The sequence below is a fragment of the Hibiscus syriacus genome, unplaced genomic scaffold (assembly GCF_006381635.1).
Source record: "Hibiscus syriacus cultivar Baekdansim isolate YM2019G1 unplaced genomic scaffold, ASM638163v2 tig00014862_pilon, whole genome shotgun sequence".
Lineage (NCBI taxonomy): Eukaryota > Viridiplantae > Streptophyta > Magnoliopsida > Malvales > Malvaceae > Hibiscus > Hibiscus syriacus.
The window spans coordinates 323,444-340,583 of NW_024062338.1; the positions used below are offsets into that span (position 1 = coordinate 323,444).

Genomic DNA, 17,140 nt, shown 5'->3' on the forward strand with positions numbered 1-17,140 from the left:
TGCTTAACATTTTATTTGTAGTTATTTTCAAATTATCTATTTAAAAAACTATTCAATAAATGTGTGATATGTGACTTTTGAATGTATTCTTTTTTAATTTTTTAGAGAAATAAACAGAAAAGGAAAGTAAAAATTATAAAAAAAATTGTTTTGTTTTTTAGAATTTGAGGATTTTGAAGTCTTATATTGTTCGATTTCGAAAATCCATTTATTCTTGGTGCATCAAGTTTGGTCTATGCCTTTATATTCTCATATTTTGCAAAAGTCGAAAATCTCAAGCCTAAAAACTAATTTCAAACACTTTGATTATAAAGATTCATTTATTCGCAAGTAAAATTAAAACTTCAACTCCTAAAAAATTAGTCTCAACTTTGATTCCATTTGTTATAACGAGCTTGGAAAAAAGTTATAAGCTTAAAAAACTCAGCAATAAAAAAAATAAAACATTATATACATACTTTGATTAAAAATATATATATTAAACTTTGTTTTGAAAACCGGACCGGATCGGTCGGTTCAACCGGGAATCGTTGCTTAGTCCGGTTCAATCTAAACCGGTTGAACCGCTATTAGTGAACCGGCCAGAACCAATGAACCGTTCGAACCGGACCGATTGAAAATAAAAAAAAAACTGGAAAAAATCGGGATTTTTATTTATTTTTTTTTAAAATTAAACCAAACAACGTTGTTTGTTAAACGAGCCAAGTCGAACTCGAGTATTGCTGAGCTCGACTCGAACTTGAAAACTTTAAAAGTAAGCTCAACTCAACTCAAACTCACAAGCTAAAAATTATCAAGTTCAACTCAAACTCGAAATATAATATTGAAACTTGAACTCAAAAAGGCTTGAGCTCAAAAAAAAATTAGAAGCTCGATTGAAGCTTAAAATTCGAGTTTGATTGAAGTGAAAGAATAGTTCACTCAATGCTCACCAAAAGGCTCCATGATTTTGAATGTCAAATTACTTCTATTATTTATAGAAGTTAGTTGTGATGCGCTTCTATGTTTCTTAGCAATGTGAGATTGTTTTGTTCTCATATTTTTACTCTTTAGACTTTTGGGATGCTTTTCTATGTTTCTTAGCCATGTGGGATTGTTTTTAAAAAAAATTAAACCAAACAATATCATTTTGTTATGATTTTTTTAACCCCAAATTTATTTTTTAATTATAGTTATATAATTATATTTATTATTTAATATGTTTTACCTTAAATATTATGTTGTGGTTAATTTGAATCATTTTGTTTCACTTGATTTTATGGTTTTTAACTTATATATGTTATGATTTGCTTTGAATATGACTTGTGATATAAAAAATTATTTTTTATTAAATATTTTTGGTATTTTTATTTAATTTTTTAAATAATTATGACGTCGTTCGGTTCTTCCGACCGGTCGGACCGGTTGAACCAGTGAACCGGTAACATGACCAGTTCGCTAACCGGTCCGGTTCTAAAAACCATGATATTAAACACTACAGTAAAAAAATACAGGTATAATTTTGAATATTTATTTTTCAATAAAACCTTTTACAGTATATAAAATTTTAAATTGTTCAATTTACTGTAAGTTAATTTTTACATTATATTTTCGAATTTTTCTTGAATGAATTTTTTATGTTGGAGTTTTTTTATATTCCACTAATTTGTTTAAAAAAAAAAAGAAATTGATATCCAAATCGATGCCCTAAGCCTAAACAATTCTAAACAAAAGGCACTAAAAGGTCATATCAATCCCTTACTCATTCGAACACCAAAATGCAAATGCTCGAGGAAAATTCAATACAATAACCAAACTATTAACCAAAAAGATTGTCAACAAAAGCATAGAAGCAAAACATTGCTCTCGGTTCGATTCTTTTTGTAAAAATATCACATCATAATTAGATGCCAGTTACCATGTTAAGATCTAGGCTTCTCCTTCTGCTCTTTGAAGAGTGCCAAGAGCGAAACACCCGAGACCTTCACGACCTTGAACCGGACACCGGGAATATCGCCCACTGCATGACCCTTCCGTCCAAAACCAGCAATCAACACCTCATCCTACACCAAATACATTATGGTCATAACAACAACATACCTAACATGCTTAAATGATTAACAATATTGTAAGGTTTTCACTCGAATACTAACATTCTCTTCAATGTAGTTTAAGCAACCATCATTCGGAACAAATACGGAAATCTTCTTTCCGTTCTTGATCAGTTGAACTCTAGCACACTTTCGGATGGCAGAGTTTGGCTGCTTAGCTTCAATACCATTGCATGTTACAAATTCATTAGTACAAATATTTGATTCTCGAGTTAATGAAAGCAAGAGCACCAAAAAGGAAAAGAGGGATTTTTTTTTGATAAAAAGGAAGGTCTCGTTAAAAACTCCCTTCATAACCGTCAAGCAACAAAGACTCAACGGACATTGGAAGGAGGAAAAGAGTGCCTTAGAAATTTTATTGCATAAGAACCAAGTACAATACGATCACACAACCACCAATAAACGATGATAGCCCACTCAACGCAGTGCAAAACAACACTACCTATATGTAAAAGTTTATACCCTACACAAAAACTACCTCCTAGGTTACTCGACCAAATACAAACAAATTTCATTCCCAAATGTTCCCGATATACGAGTAATAGAAAAATAACAACCCAAATAATTCCCCATTATTTAACCTATCCCTTGTTTGGCAAATTCATCCGCTTCATAGTTAGCTACTCTCGCCACATGATTTTCATATGGGCAAAGGGTTTCATGATCAAGTGAACTATAACACAGCCAATGACTGGTATCTTGAGGAAGCTCTCAAAAAAATGGAAAGCTATGTACCTAAAGATCCTGTTAGATTGGTACCAAAAGTATTTTACGGTAGGAGTATCAATAGAAGTATTTAGAAGGAAGGAAGTTTTTATGAAGCTCAAACATGTTTTTGGAAGAATAAAAACAAGAAATTGAGCACAGAGGTTGAAACCATGCGTAATGATTTTCGAAGAATCATTCAAGCCTTTAAAAATGCTGGCATAGGAAACACCCCATAAGAATGGACAACAGGGATCATTAAACTGAAAAGTGATATTGAGCAATGGAAAAAGAATAAAAAAATACATGAAGATCGAGCAAGGAAATTCTCTTATGACTTACAGATTACAGAAGAAATGCGCAATAAATCCATCATTAATTTGGGAAAAATGTCAAGCTGAAAATTAGATATTGAAGAAGGCTATAGCTAACATGGAAGCCTCATATTAGATTCATCAGCATGAGATTGATGCTGAGTTAAAAGCCACTAGAACCCAGAACAACACATTGATGAAGATGGTATATGATTATGGAGATCTTGTACAAGAACTTCTTGAACACAAAGACTCTCTTATAAAGGAAAATGAGCAACATTGTTTACAACTCCGAGAGATGACATGTAAGATTCAAGAAAAAGACGATGTCATGAAAGAAGCTGCTGCACAAGCAAGCAATGTGGCCCACAAGCTGATTGATTTAGTTGAATTTACGCAAGAGTTAAAGCAGATTGACAACTCAACACTTGAGCATGAGTGGAAGTTAATTTGGCTTTTGAGGGAAATAGAGAAATTGAGAGTTAAAGCTATCCCTTATATGTAAAGTTTGTTTGATGTATAGAAACTTTTGTGTTCAATGAAAGTTGTTTTAAGATAATCACTCTCGAATGACACCTTTTGCGTACATGCATTTGCATTGCACAATTTGCATTCTCATTTCAGCATTTTTGTATTTTGCATCACATTTATTATTTAAGTCATTAATATAAGAGCATGTAAATAATTCATGAAAGGTTTTGTAACAGTAAAATCGAGATCATTCATTCATATTACTGTGTCATCATCATGGAAACAATGGATCAATCTCATAAGGGATCACGAGATAAGCTGCAAGAACAGTTTGACGGGTTACAACAAGCATCAGGATCTTTGCAAGATTGATCAAATCATAAGGTCCAAGTAATGGTAACTAAGACTGCTGATGAAGAGATGACTGCTAAAAAATAACAATGATATCAAATTAATGCATCAAGAATGATAATATACCCTGGGGCATCCCACTCGAACCTAAAGAATAGCCTCATTAACTATGCACAATATTAGGAGGGATTCAAACAGGTGGAGGAAACAATCAAAAATATGAAAGGTGTTAACGCCTCACATAAAGAACTAGAAGCAAGAGAGCTCAGTTTGGTTCCAAATTTGGTTATTCCCCATAAATTCAGGATGCCTAATTTTGAGAAATATGATGGCAACAATTGTCCCCTAATCCACTTGAGAATGTTTTGCAGAAAAATGAAATGATACCTAAATATTGATGATTTGTTAATTCACTCATTCCATGATAGTCTCGTTGGGCCAGCAGTTATATGGTACAATCATTTGAACCGAGAACAAATCAAGGGATGGATTGATCTAGCTGGTGCATTTTTGGGGCAATATCGATATGTTAAAAGTTTAGCTCCCAAATGTAAGTATCTTCAAGAAATAAGGATGAAAGCCAATGAAAGATTTAAAGAATATGCCTTAAGATGGAGAGAAGTGGCAGCACAAGTTCAACCTCCCATGATAGAAGAAGAGATATCATATATGTTTTATAATTCACTTCCAACTCCTTTCTATGAGTTAATGCTGGCAAGTTCAAAGGATGAATTTAAATATCTTGTGATAAGTCGAGAATTGATTAAAAATGCAATCAGCGAAGGGAACTTAAAAGTCGCATCCAAAAGTCCAGCTGATCAAGAAACGAAGGATGATAATGTGAATGAATGTCACATCCAGAACCCCTGCAATCGTAAAAAGAAAATGAGCAATTAGTGGTTTAGATCGACTAAAGAAAGTTATACTGTTGAGAAATACTTTGAAGGTGTTCCAAACTTCTATCTCAGATCTATACCCTAATTTGATTAAAGATCAATACATCACACTGAGGTCAATGAAAGTTCCACCAAACCCTTCTGCTCATAGCTATGATCAAGATAGTGTATGTGTTGAAAACATTTTGATGTTTCGATATAACAAATTAAGTATAAATGAATTTTAAGATTTTTACAAAGATTTTTATAAGTATATTCGATTCAATTAATCGAATATCAAATTATTACTCCAAGTCTTTCAAGATCAATTTTGAACCTTACTAAATGTGTAAAATTGTGTGTTATACTTAATATATTTTTGAAACAATTTTTTACAAAGTATTTTGAACCAAAATCAAGCCTAAAATCAATTTTTCAAAGGAATACGCTGATGCACCGATGCACCAATCCATGCATCGATGCACCAATCCATGAATTGAACATCGAATGCATTTTATGCATCGATGCATATACCATGCATAGATGCACTCAGGGTTTTATGAAAACATCGAATGCATTTTGATGCATCGATGCACAAGACATGCATCGATGCACTCAGGCTATTTTGAAACATCGAATGTATTTTATGCATCGATGCACACTTAGTGCACCGATACACTAAGTGTTCCAACGGTCAAAATATTTGAATTTTGCACTTGATGCACCGATGCACCTTGTGTATGCATCGATACACTGACGCTCCCAACTGATTTTATTAATTGTTTTCACACTTAAACATCTCTATTGACTCCACTAATCATCCTCAACGTTCAGAATCAATTGAAGGAGTATTTAAACAAACTTAGAAGCCATTGATCAACAACAAGAAACAACAAGAAACTAGAACCAAGAGAAAATCAAAGAGAAAATATCAAACTCATTGTTAAAGCACTTCAAACCTATTTTTCATTCAATATTCATTTTGCTTTCAAGAACACTACTTGTACTCAATCGTATTCATTTTTTAGTGTTCTTTTCTTTGTTCTAGAATTCTGCAAACAATCTACCTTGTGAGGATTTCCTTGTAAGTTTGCAAATTTGTAATCTTCTCTTTGAGAAAGAGTGTTCTCAAGAATTGGGGTATATTCTTGAGGGAGTTGTAAGCTTATCTCTTTGGCCTCAAAAGAAAGAACAAATTAGTGAATTTGTTAGAAAATCCTTAGTGTGGATAGCTAAGGTAATGGGCGTAGACTTTGGTTGAGAAAGTCGAACCACTCTAAATCGCTTTGCAATTACTTTCAATTTTCTGCAAAAGCTTCCACCAAAATTTTAATTGCCAATTCACCCCCCTCTTGGCCGATTCCATCGATCGATTAACTCAGCATTATGTGATTTCCACTTAGGGGTACTTGGAAATTCTACGGGAAATTATAGGTCATTGTTAAAGGAGATAGAGATGCTTGTTGATAATGGGACATTAACATGAGAATTAGTGAAACAATGGATGACAAACTCAAGTGGGGCATCAAAACACAATTAAATCAATTATTATCACATTAGATGAGTAATGGGGCATCTTAATCAAAGAAGAGATCATTTTATCAATCATAGAGCTTTATCTTATTTTTCAATATCTTGTTTAAACATGTTTTTATTCCTTTCTCCGCCTTTTGTATAATAAATAAATTTGTGTTGCTTTTAAGGTTATGAGCATTGAATCAATTTTACAATCTTGCAGTTCTTTGAATATCATTGATTAAAAACTCTTTATGGTTAGAGTTATACATCTTTGACAAAGTATCAAAATTGAAAATTGGTAAAACAAAGACCTTGACCTTACCTCAGATGAAATACACCCAAACACTATACCCTCTTACAAATATGAGAGAGTCTTCTCCTATTGCAAGGAATTAGACAAAAGGCTCGGTATTTACATATAGGAGCGTACAACATGGGGCATCTTTTGTGTAACATTACAACTAGATTACTCTTCTATTGATGATGTTCGATGATGAAATCTTCACAAATAGGTAAAGTCAATTGCTTGGGAATTGAACTCTAACGAAGAGATTTTCTGACTTCCACCAAAATACCTAGACTATAACAGGTTCTTCTTAACAAGCTTAAGAAGTTAGAGTTGTATAACCATTTTATATTATTATATATACAATAAAGCTTGAGTTCTCCCTCTAGAGAAATTGGTTAATCGCCATGGCTTTATGGATAATATTCAACTAGCCTGTTATATTACTATTATATGCAATAAAGTTGTCCCTCTAGAGAAATTGGTTAATATCCCCAGTTTTATGGAAAAGTTTCAACTAGCCTAATGAAGGCTAATTACAATAAAGCTGAATTCAGCTAGCCAAAATGGAAAAAAGGTTACTAAACAAGAAGTTGTTGTAAGGGAAAAAAACACTTGTTATTAGGGGTGTAAACGAGCCGAGTCGAGCTCGAGTATTGCTGAGCTCAACTCGACTCGAAAACTCGCGAGCTTAAAATTTTCAAGATCGACTCGAACTCGAAATCCTGAACTAAAGCTCGTGAGCAGCTCGAAATGAAAAAAAAAATCTTAAACTTAACTCGATTGAAGTCTTAAACTCAAACTCGAACATGAACCTTAAATACATGAAAATCTTACTGTATTTTAAAAAAAATCAATACATAAATATTAATATTATTAATAATTTATTTAAAAAAAATAAAATCTTAATATATTATATTTCGAGCTGCTCGCGAGCTTTTCAGTCGAATCGAGTAGCTCGAGTCTCGAGTCGAGTCGAGCTCGAGTCAGTCTCGATCGAGTCTGATCTCGATCTCATCTCATCAGCCCTACCTGTTATAGTCAACTTCACAGACGTGCACATAGAAATTTCGTTTTTAGACCAATATTTTCGCACTGGTTTGGTTGAATCGAAGATTTCAGAGAACTAAAATAGAGGTATTCTAGAAAGTCTAGTAACTGGCTATGCTAGTTGCGTCATTTTGTTTGCATCCGATTAAAATACCAAGTCAAGAAAGTGAGGCATGTGATAATGTTCACAAAGAGTGAGAAATGAGTGACATCTTCAATAAGATCTAACCATAGAAAATATAAAAGCCAATCTAAAACTAACCCATAAATTTTGATACTTGTCAAAGAACTATAACTCTCAAGCATTAAAAAGCTGTTGATTCTTTTGATATTCTTTGAACTCGTGCTTATGTTTGATTCTATTGTGAACCTGTAAGGGGTAATATTTTACAAAATTCTTTCATTCTTTAATAAAGAAAAGAGGAAAAACATTTTCAAATAAGACAGTCTGAAATGAGAAAGGATCTTGAATCAAATTGATGCATATTCTATCTCTATTAGAGAAAAAGAAAACGCGATACCAGAATGATGAAGCATTTCATATTCTTGAAAGCAAGTGGCCGGAGACACCAAAAAGTCTGAATAATTGGACTTATAACATTCCCTTTGTGACAAATAGTCAAGAAGAATATGATCACCTTATTCGAAAGAGGGGCACATATCCTAGTGTATAGCAAAAATACAAGAATGTGACCAATCAAGAAGAAGATGATTACCTTATTCGGGAGAGACACATATCTCAGACATTTCTGTCAGAAGGATTGATCACTTCTTAAGTTTGTGACAACATGAAGAGAATCCCTCAAGTTACTTAACAACACTGTTGTTTAGTAACACCAGAATGAGAGTATTCAAGATAAAGAGATTTAGGCATGAATAGAACCACGAGTAGCCACAATGGGACATTATCAAAGTTGGACCTCGTATGGATCATGAGATTCAAATCCAATGGACATTGAGAGTGAACCTTACGACTTGGAATGTTGGGGGTATTTTTGAATGTTAGGATATCTTGAAGGTTTACATCAATATGAAAATGTGGAACATTTTTGAAGGCCCATTCCAACCAGAAATAGAATATTGGGGCATTTTGAAGGCATATTTCAGACAAAAATGATCCATGTGGGGCATTTTGAATGCTCACATCAGTATGAAAATATTGGGGGCATTTTAAAGGCTCATATCACAAGAAACAATTTTGAACGCATTTTGAACGTTCGTATCAACAAATGTTGGGGCATGCTGATAGCCCATATTATCCTTCAAAAAAAAATCATTGATTTGAACAAATATTTCCAATGAAACAGAAAGGTATGAAGAATGAAAATGGTGAAACAGTGATAGTTGTATTATCCTGGTAATCTCACCTACATTGATGATGACAAGTCAAGGCATCCCACTGGTATTCCCAACAAGTTTATTATTTAGTGTCCTTGTAAAGTCATACAAAAGCTCTGAACACCATGCAAAGAGTTCCCTGGTTGAGAAATCTGGGTAGAAGACACAGGAAATGATGAATGTGTTATCAAATGTTTTACAAACTAGTAATTATGGTGTTGAACCAATGTTGTGGTCATATGGTATTCCCATTTTTACTCAAGATGAAGTTTATCTTCTTCAACCCCAAGATTCAAAAATGAGAAATGATGAAGATTCATTCCACGAAGGGGCACTGGAATATTAACAACAAGAAATAGTGGAGCCAATGAGGTTGAACAACAGGTTGTTGTTAAACATCTCAACATGATATGGTCTAAATAGCCTTGTTCGAGGTCTGATTAGATGTGGAGACATGAAAGGAATTAGGATAAATCCTCCTTGTGATGTGTTTCAAGAGTCAAATTAGAACAAACAATGCTCTACAAAGATGATAGATTATCTTTTCAAAGATAAAAGCTTTATGGGATTTATACACAAGTTCAGGCAAAGAAAACCAGTTTTATCAAGGACAAAGTGGGGCACCAATGTCATAGTTCTGATTGAAGCAAGAGTTTCATAAATAAAACAGTTATTCTGAGACTTTAATGCAAATGAAGACAAAGAAGACACGAAGATGCAAGTTGATTAGATGGCTATTCAGAAAAGCAAGCTTGATAGTATATGTTACTACACTGATGTTTGAAATAAGCCTTGGAAAGGAATGATCAAGTGAAAGAAGATCAAATTCACCACTTGAAGTCAAATGAAGATTGAATCGATATTCACGCATTCATAAGAATATCATTTGCATAAAAGATCATGCACATTAATACATTGATTGCATTTGCATAAATACATTTTTCACATGAAGATGCAGGGACAAAATACCTTACAAATGGAAGGTAGAATCCAAATCCCAAATACAAGAAGTACGTTAGGAGAGGCAGACATCTAAAGAATAGATGAAAGCAATCCACAGAGGAAGCATTATTTTGGGGTATGTTACCCAACAACAAGTTGTTTTGAAAATGAGAGAACGATTTTCAAGTTTCTCATTTAATCTTTTCTAAAAATGAAATTTTGAAAAGTAAGAGGTTTCTTACCTAGTAAATTATTTTCCACATATTTATAAAACCTTCGGGTCCTCTGTAAAACCTCAGGGTATTATGTTTTCGCATGCAAATGAGAAAGCGATTTTCAAAGTTTCTCATTTAATGTTCTAGAAAATTAAATCCTCCAAGTGATTTATAAGACCTCCGGGTCATCTGTAAAACCTCAGGGTATGATGTTTTCGCATGAAATGAGAAAGCGATTTTCAAAGTTTTCATTTAATGTTCTATAAAATTAAATCCTTCGGGTGATTTATAAAACCTTCGGGTCATCTGTAAAACCTCAGGGTAGGATGTTTTTGCATGAAAATGAGAAAGCAATTTTCAAAGTTTCTTATTTAATGTTCTAGAAAATTAAATCCTCCGGGTGATTAATTAAATCCTTCGGGTCATCCATAAGACCTTCAGGCATGATGTTTACTTTTTATTGACTTCCTAGTAAAAAGAAGTCAAACTTTGATTTCTAATAAAGAGAAGTCAACTAGACAAAAACTTAATTTTTTTCTTCTTTGCCTTATTCTTGTTGACACAAGAATAAGCAAAGAGGGGTGGCTGTCGACACTAATTTTGTCCTGTTTACTATTAATAATAATATATTATTATTATATTATATATTATACAAATAGTACAATAAGTCTAAAGCCCAGCTGGAGAGATCTAACGGCCCAGATGCATCCAACAGAAACCCTCACCAGCCCTAGGGTGATTTCGATCACCGCCTCCAGATGTCCCAACTAGTGACTGTCACGCCGTCACTGCCGCACCGAAGACTCCAGAAGATGAAGGATTCACCGCATACTTTGTTGCCCTATGGTGAGTCGGTTGTGTGAGGCCTTCTGAAGCTTATAAAAGGCCATTCAATCTGCAAAATAATGAGGGGCAAGCAACGGAATGAGAAACAACAAGACAGAGAAACAATGAAGAGATAGAGGGAAAGAAATAGAAAATGAAGCTACAAGCAATGATCCACAACCAGTAAACAAACCGAAAGGAAGGAAGAGAAAGAAGACTTACCGAACCGTCGTTAACCGAAGGTAAAAATGTAGATCTAGGCCGTTTTGAAGTTTTTTAGGAAGAAAGGGTGGTTTCGGGTTTCGGTGTTTCGATATGATTTGGGTATTTTATATTTTTCGACCACCGCGAATGGATCGGCGGTGGCTGGAATAGTGACTAACGGTGGCTGGGCAGTGGCCGACCGGTGATCGGCTCTCGTTAGGGAGTTTAAAAGAGAAAGAAAGCTTATCTCTCCTTAGAGAGAGAAGCAACAATGAAAAAATAAGAATGAATGTCATTTTTGGGCCAATTTTGGGGTATTTATACCCTCCTCAAAACTACGTCGTTTTGGAGAAGGGCTTCTAAGTAATTCCAGAATGGAAAATCCTATATGGTCCTTTTGATTTGTAATGTTTTCAATTTTAGTCACTGGAAATCAATTTTGGTGCATTTCAATTTGGTTTTCTAATTTTATTTAAGTCATTAACTAATATATTTATATTTTTAGGGTAAATATAAATTTTAGTTCCTATAATTTTAATAAGTTTATTTTTTTGATCCTAAATTTATTTATGATTAAATTACATTGCTAGTACATAGTTTTTTTTGTAATATTTAATTAGGACTATTAATTTTGATATTTTATAATTTAACCACTATAATTTAATTTTTATATTTTAAATAATTATAGATTATTTACAATTGTATGGCTTAAAATAAAGTATTAGCAATAGTAACCTAGAATTTGTGTATTTTTATAATTTATCATTATTACATGTATTTGGTTTATTTATTTTATACAATAAATCATAAAATATTTCCTTAACTGATTAGGAATATATTTTAAATGATTATGATATAAAATATTACCCTAATGTTTGTTAAAGGGATCATAAATTAAATTAAACTTAGATTTACAAATTTTTACTGCAAAGACATTAATTAATGAAAAATATACCAATTTTGGGCGTTGTGGGGTGATAATCCTTCCCCACACGTAACTGACTCGAACTCATTTTCTGGTAAACACCCTTTTTGTGTTATTTTAATAATATTTTTACAAATTTTTATTTAAATACCAAGCATTTTGGTGACCAATCACACCTCGATCAATGATTGGCGATGACTCCTCAAATTTCTGTTTTATCTTATAGAAGAAAAACACTTACTTTTTCGAGACGAGATTTAGAAAATAACGACACTTGTTTTCGCCGGGCAAATATCGTCTCGACAGCTATGTTGTCGACAGTAGTTTTTGTCCTGTTTACTATTAATAATATTATATTATTATTATACTATTATTATTATTATATAATTATATTATTATTAAAAATAATACAATAAGTCTATAAGCCCAAATCAATAAACCGATACCCAAAATTAAAAATATGACCCGAAGCCCGTTTTACAAGTTCTACCGGATCTAGGCCCAGACCCGTTCCAAGCCCAGACGACCCAAACCCGATTAGGTTTCCCACTCATCAACTTCAGCCGTCATCTCTCACAATCGTTGGATCTGGAAAGATCTAACGTCCCAGATGCAACCCTCACCAACCCTAGGGTGATTTCGGTCGCCGCCTCCAGAAGTCCCAACTAATGACTGCCACGCCGTCACCGTCGCACCGAACACTCCAGAAGATGAAGGATCACCGCATACTTTGTATCCTATGGTGAGTCACCATCATATATCCGGTGACTCACCGAATGAACGGTTGTCTAAGGCCTTCTGAAGCCTATAAAAGGTCATTCAACTTGCAAAATAATGAGGGGCAATCAACGGAAGGAGACAACAACAAGACAGAGAAACAACGAAGTGATAGAGGGAAAGAAATAGAAAAATGAAGCTACAAGCAACGATCCACAACCAGTAAACAAACCGAAAGAAAGAGAAAGAAAACTTACCGAGGAGCTCAAATGTCGCCGAAAATCGTCGTTAACCGAAGGTAAAAATATAGATCTAGGTCGTTTTGAAATTTTTAAGGAATAAATGAGGGTGGTTTCGGGTTTAGGGTGGTTTCGGGTTTAGGGTGTTTCGATTTAAAATTTGAGGTATTTTATATTTTCCGACCACTGTGAATAGTGACTGACGGTGGCCGAAATAATGACCGACGATGACCGATCGGTGACCGATTCTCCCTCTGGTGAAGGAGTTTAGAGAGAAGGGAAAGCTTCTCTCTCCTTAGAGAGAGAAGCAAAAATGGAAAAAAAAAATTGAGAAGGAATAACCATTTTTGGCCAATTTTGGGGTATTTATACCTTCTCAAAATTACGCCGTTTTGGGGAGAGGCTTCTAAGTAATTCCAAAATGGAAAAATCTCGTCTGTGATCCTTTTGATTTGTAATGTTTTCAATTTTAGTCACTGGAAATCAATTTTGGTGCATTTCAATTTGGTTTTCTAATTTTATTTAGTTTTATTTTAGTCATTAACTAATATATTTATATATTTAGGGTAAAATATAAATTTTAGTTCTTATAATTTTAATAAGTTATATTTTGATCCTAAATATTATTTATGATTAAATTACATTGATAGTACATAGTTTTTTGTAATATTTATAATTAACACTATTAATTTTGATATTTTATAATTTAACCACTATAATTTTAACTTTTATATTTTAAATAATTATATGATTATTTGCAATTTTAGGGCCTAAAATATAAAGTATTAGCAATAGTAACCTAAATTTTTGTATTTTTATAATTTATCATTATTACATGTATTTGGATTATTTTATACAAAAATCATAAATATTTCCTTAACTGATTAGGAATATATTTTAAATGATTATTGGTATAAAATAGTACCCTTATGTTTGTTAAAGGGATAATAAATTAAATTAAACTTAGATTTATAAATTTTTACTGCAAAGATATTAATTAATAAACAAATGTATCAATTTTGGGTGTTGTGGGGATGGTAATCTTTTCCCACACATAACCAACTTCTAAACACATTTTCTAGTAAACAGACCCTTTTTGTGTTATTTAAATAATATTTTTACAAATTTTATTAAAATAACTAAGTATTTTGATGACCAATCACACCTCGATTAATGATTGGTTGCGACTCCTCAAATATGTGTTTTATCTTATGCCAGAAGAAAAACACTTACTTTTTCGAGACAAGATTTAGAAAATAACGACACTTGTTTTCGCCTGACAAATACCGTCTCGATAGCTTGACGACTCCGCTGGGGCTAAATTTTTTAGAGAGTCAAGCTACCAATTTATTAATTAATTGTTTTTGCAATAAATTATAAATTTGTTTTAATTTATTTTTTTCCCTGGAAAATTCTGATATATGAAATAGGAGTGGTTAAAATTAGTTGGAACTCTGCCTAAGCAATTAATTTTAAATATTCCATGGAGAAACTAATTCGTCGTTTTGTGTGGGGTTCATGCAACGAAAAATTAGTCTTATTGTTTGTGAAATAGGAGACTGTGTAATAGTAGAAATCATGACTTTTAACTCTGGACAATAGGAGTGGTTAAGATTAGTTGGAACTCTACCTAAACTGGATCTTCATAAATTAGTCATTTTTTGTCCATCGAATCCTATGTTTGGTAAGGATGTTCCGGGTTGGCGTTGGGAGAATTACAGAGCCTTAAAATTATCGAAAATAGTAAAAAAAATTGGGTTTTCGAATAATTCGAAACTTGTTTTTTATCGACCCGTATCCGATCCAATAATCCGAAAAAAATTGGATACTCGATTTGAACTATCCGAAAATTAAAAAACGGATCAGATATCCAAATTTTCAGATCGGATCAACAAATCGGATCGGTAATAAACAAATTTCGGATTATCCGAAAACCCGAATTTTTTACTATTTTTTATAATTCTAAGATTGTAATCCTCCCAAAGCCAACCTGGAACATTCTTACCAAACATAGGATTCGATGGACAAACAACGACTAATTTAGGAAATTCAACTTAGGTAGAATTCCAACTAATCTTAACCACTCCTATTGTCCAGAGTTGAAAATCATGATTTCTACTATTACACAATCTCCTATTTCACAAGCAATAAGGCTAATTTTTCATTGTATGAACCTCATACAAAACGACGAATTAGCTTCTCCGTGGAATATTTAAAATTAATTTTCCACTCTTACATATTTTCAAAGACAATGCCTTTGGCATGAGAAGAACCTGCAATGGCTTCTTCCACTCATTTCCAAGGATGGATTTTTTGTATGACTTATCAGCCCACCTCTGCCTCCTGCGGTGGGTCCTCAGCTTGCGCCCAGCTCCCATACCACGCGTCTTCCTGAGATAAACACCGTTAATTTGAGCTTGTAACAACCAGACAAAAAATTGGAAATGGTGTGAACAACTAACTGAGAGTGACCAGAGCTCAAAAATAATTTGAGCTTGTAACAACCCGACCCTCAATACACCTTGAAACCCAAAAGTTTTTAAACTCAAATTATCCCAATCCAGAATGACATTCGATAAATCTACAATCAATCCGATAAATTGGTCTAGGACCATATGGGTTAAATTACTGAAAATATGATAGGGGAAATGCAGAATCTAGGTAACGTAGACAAAAGTTAAAATAAAAACTACACCTGAAACTATAGTTTTTTTATATATATAGTCTAATAAATGATTAACGGTGGAGACAATTACACTTATGGTGGAAAGGAAAATTATAAAGTAATTCAAAACAAGAGTTATTCAGGTGTAATTCTCCACAATCATAACAAGAATCCAGATTCCATAAACTAATGAAATATCAAGAAATTATATACCCAATCATATTTCAGTTCAATACTTAAAAACCTAGAGCTGCAAATGGTCAAATTCAAAATAAAATTAGAACTTCCATTACATCTAGAACCAAAGGCAGGAGCAATACATTCAAAGCAAAAAAAAAACCCTAAACAAAGAACAAAGTTAAGACTAGACTTCAAGATCCCGATCCCACGTTTTAAAAACCAAAACTTTAAATAAAAAAAATCTCTTCCATTGAATCTGCAGGAGCAGTGTAAACAACGAATAGAAAGGCTACAGGATTGAGTTGAAATAGAGAAAAATGAAACATACCCCATTTTGGCTGAGTGCTTTTTTCACAGGAATGAGGGTTCCGAGAGATAGGAAGTGAAAACAAGTAGAACCCACAGCCGCCGAGCTTAAACCTTCAATGCTCTAACCCTATAAAGGAACCATGTATATAAAAGAGTAAACTACACACATGACCCCTTAATTATTAAATCTAACCACTGATCTTTTAATTTTATCAATCAAACCACTTAATTATTTAATTAATTTCAATCAAGTCACCCCATAACAGTTAACCAAACTGATATAATTATACATTTAGTTCTCATTATTTACACATTCTATCATTTTAGTTCTAATTTTAATGTAATTCAATAAATAATTTGATTTAAATAATTTATTGAATTAAATTAAATTAAGACCAAATTGATAACATGTATATGAAATAAGAATTAAATATATAATTATATTAATTTATTAACTAGCACGTGAACTCCTATGCCTGGAATCTCATGGTGGATTTGCTTGGGAAGAATCAAAGTTTCGAACCCTTGTGAGACTGCTATTGGGAAGAACTTGAAGTAGTCGATAATGAGATGACTTAGGGAAGGGAAGAATTATTGCTATAGTGCCAACGTTGTTAATAAAAAATTATTTTATTAGATTATATTATAACTTCATTATAAAGTTAATAACAGAGTGAACAAAAACGAGTAATGTATAAAGTTAAATTATTAGATTAAAAAAATTAAATTTGAGTAATTAAAATCGGAGTGATAAAAAAATTGATTAATGATTTGTGTAGTTTATCCTAATTCTAAACTGAATTGGAATCAGCAGACATTCTAAGAGCAAAATTAAACACAGAATTTTCATAAAAATATGGGTAAACTGCACATTTAGTAATCAACTATCATTTTGTTATGTTTTCATCATCCAACTATTTT

General features: G+C 32.8%; 1 pseudogene; it reads right to left on the minus strand.

The window, feature by feature from the left end:
- Nucleotides 1-1,850: 1,850 nt before the first annotated feature.
- Nucleotides 1,851-16,323, minus strand: LOC120207507 (annotated as a pseudogene).
- Nucleotides 16,324-17,140: the final 817 nt, after the last annotated feature.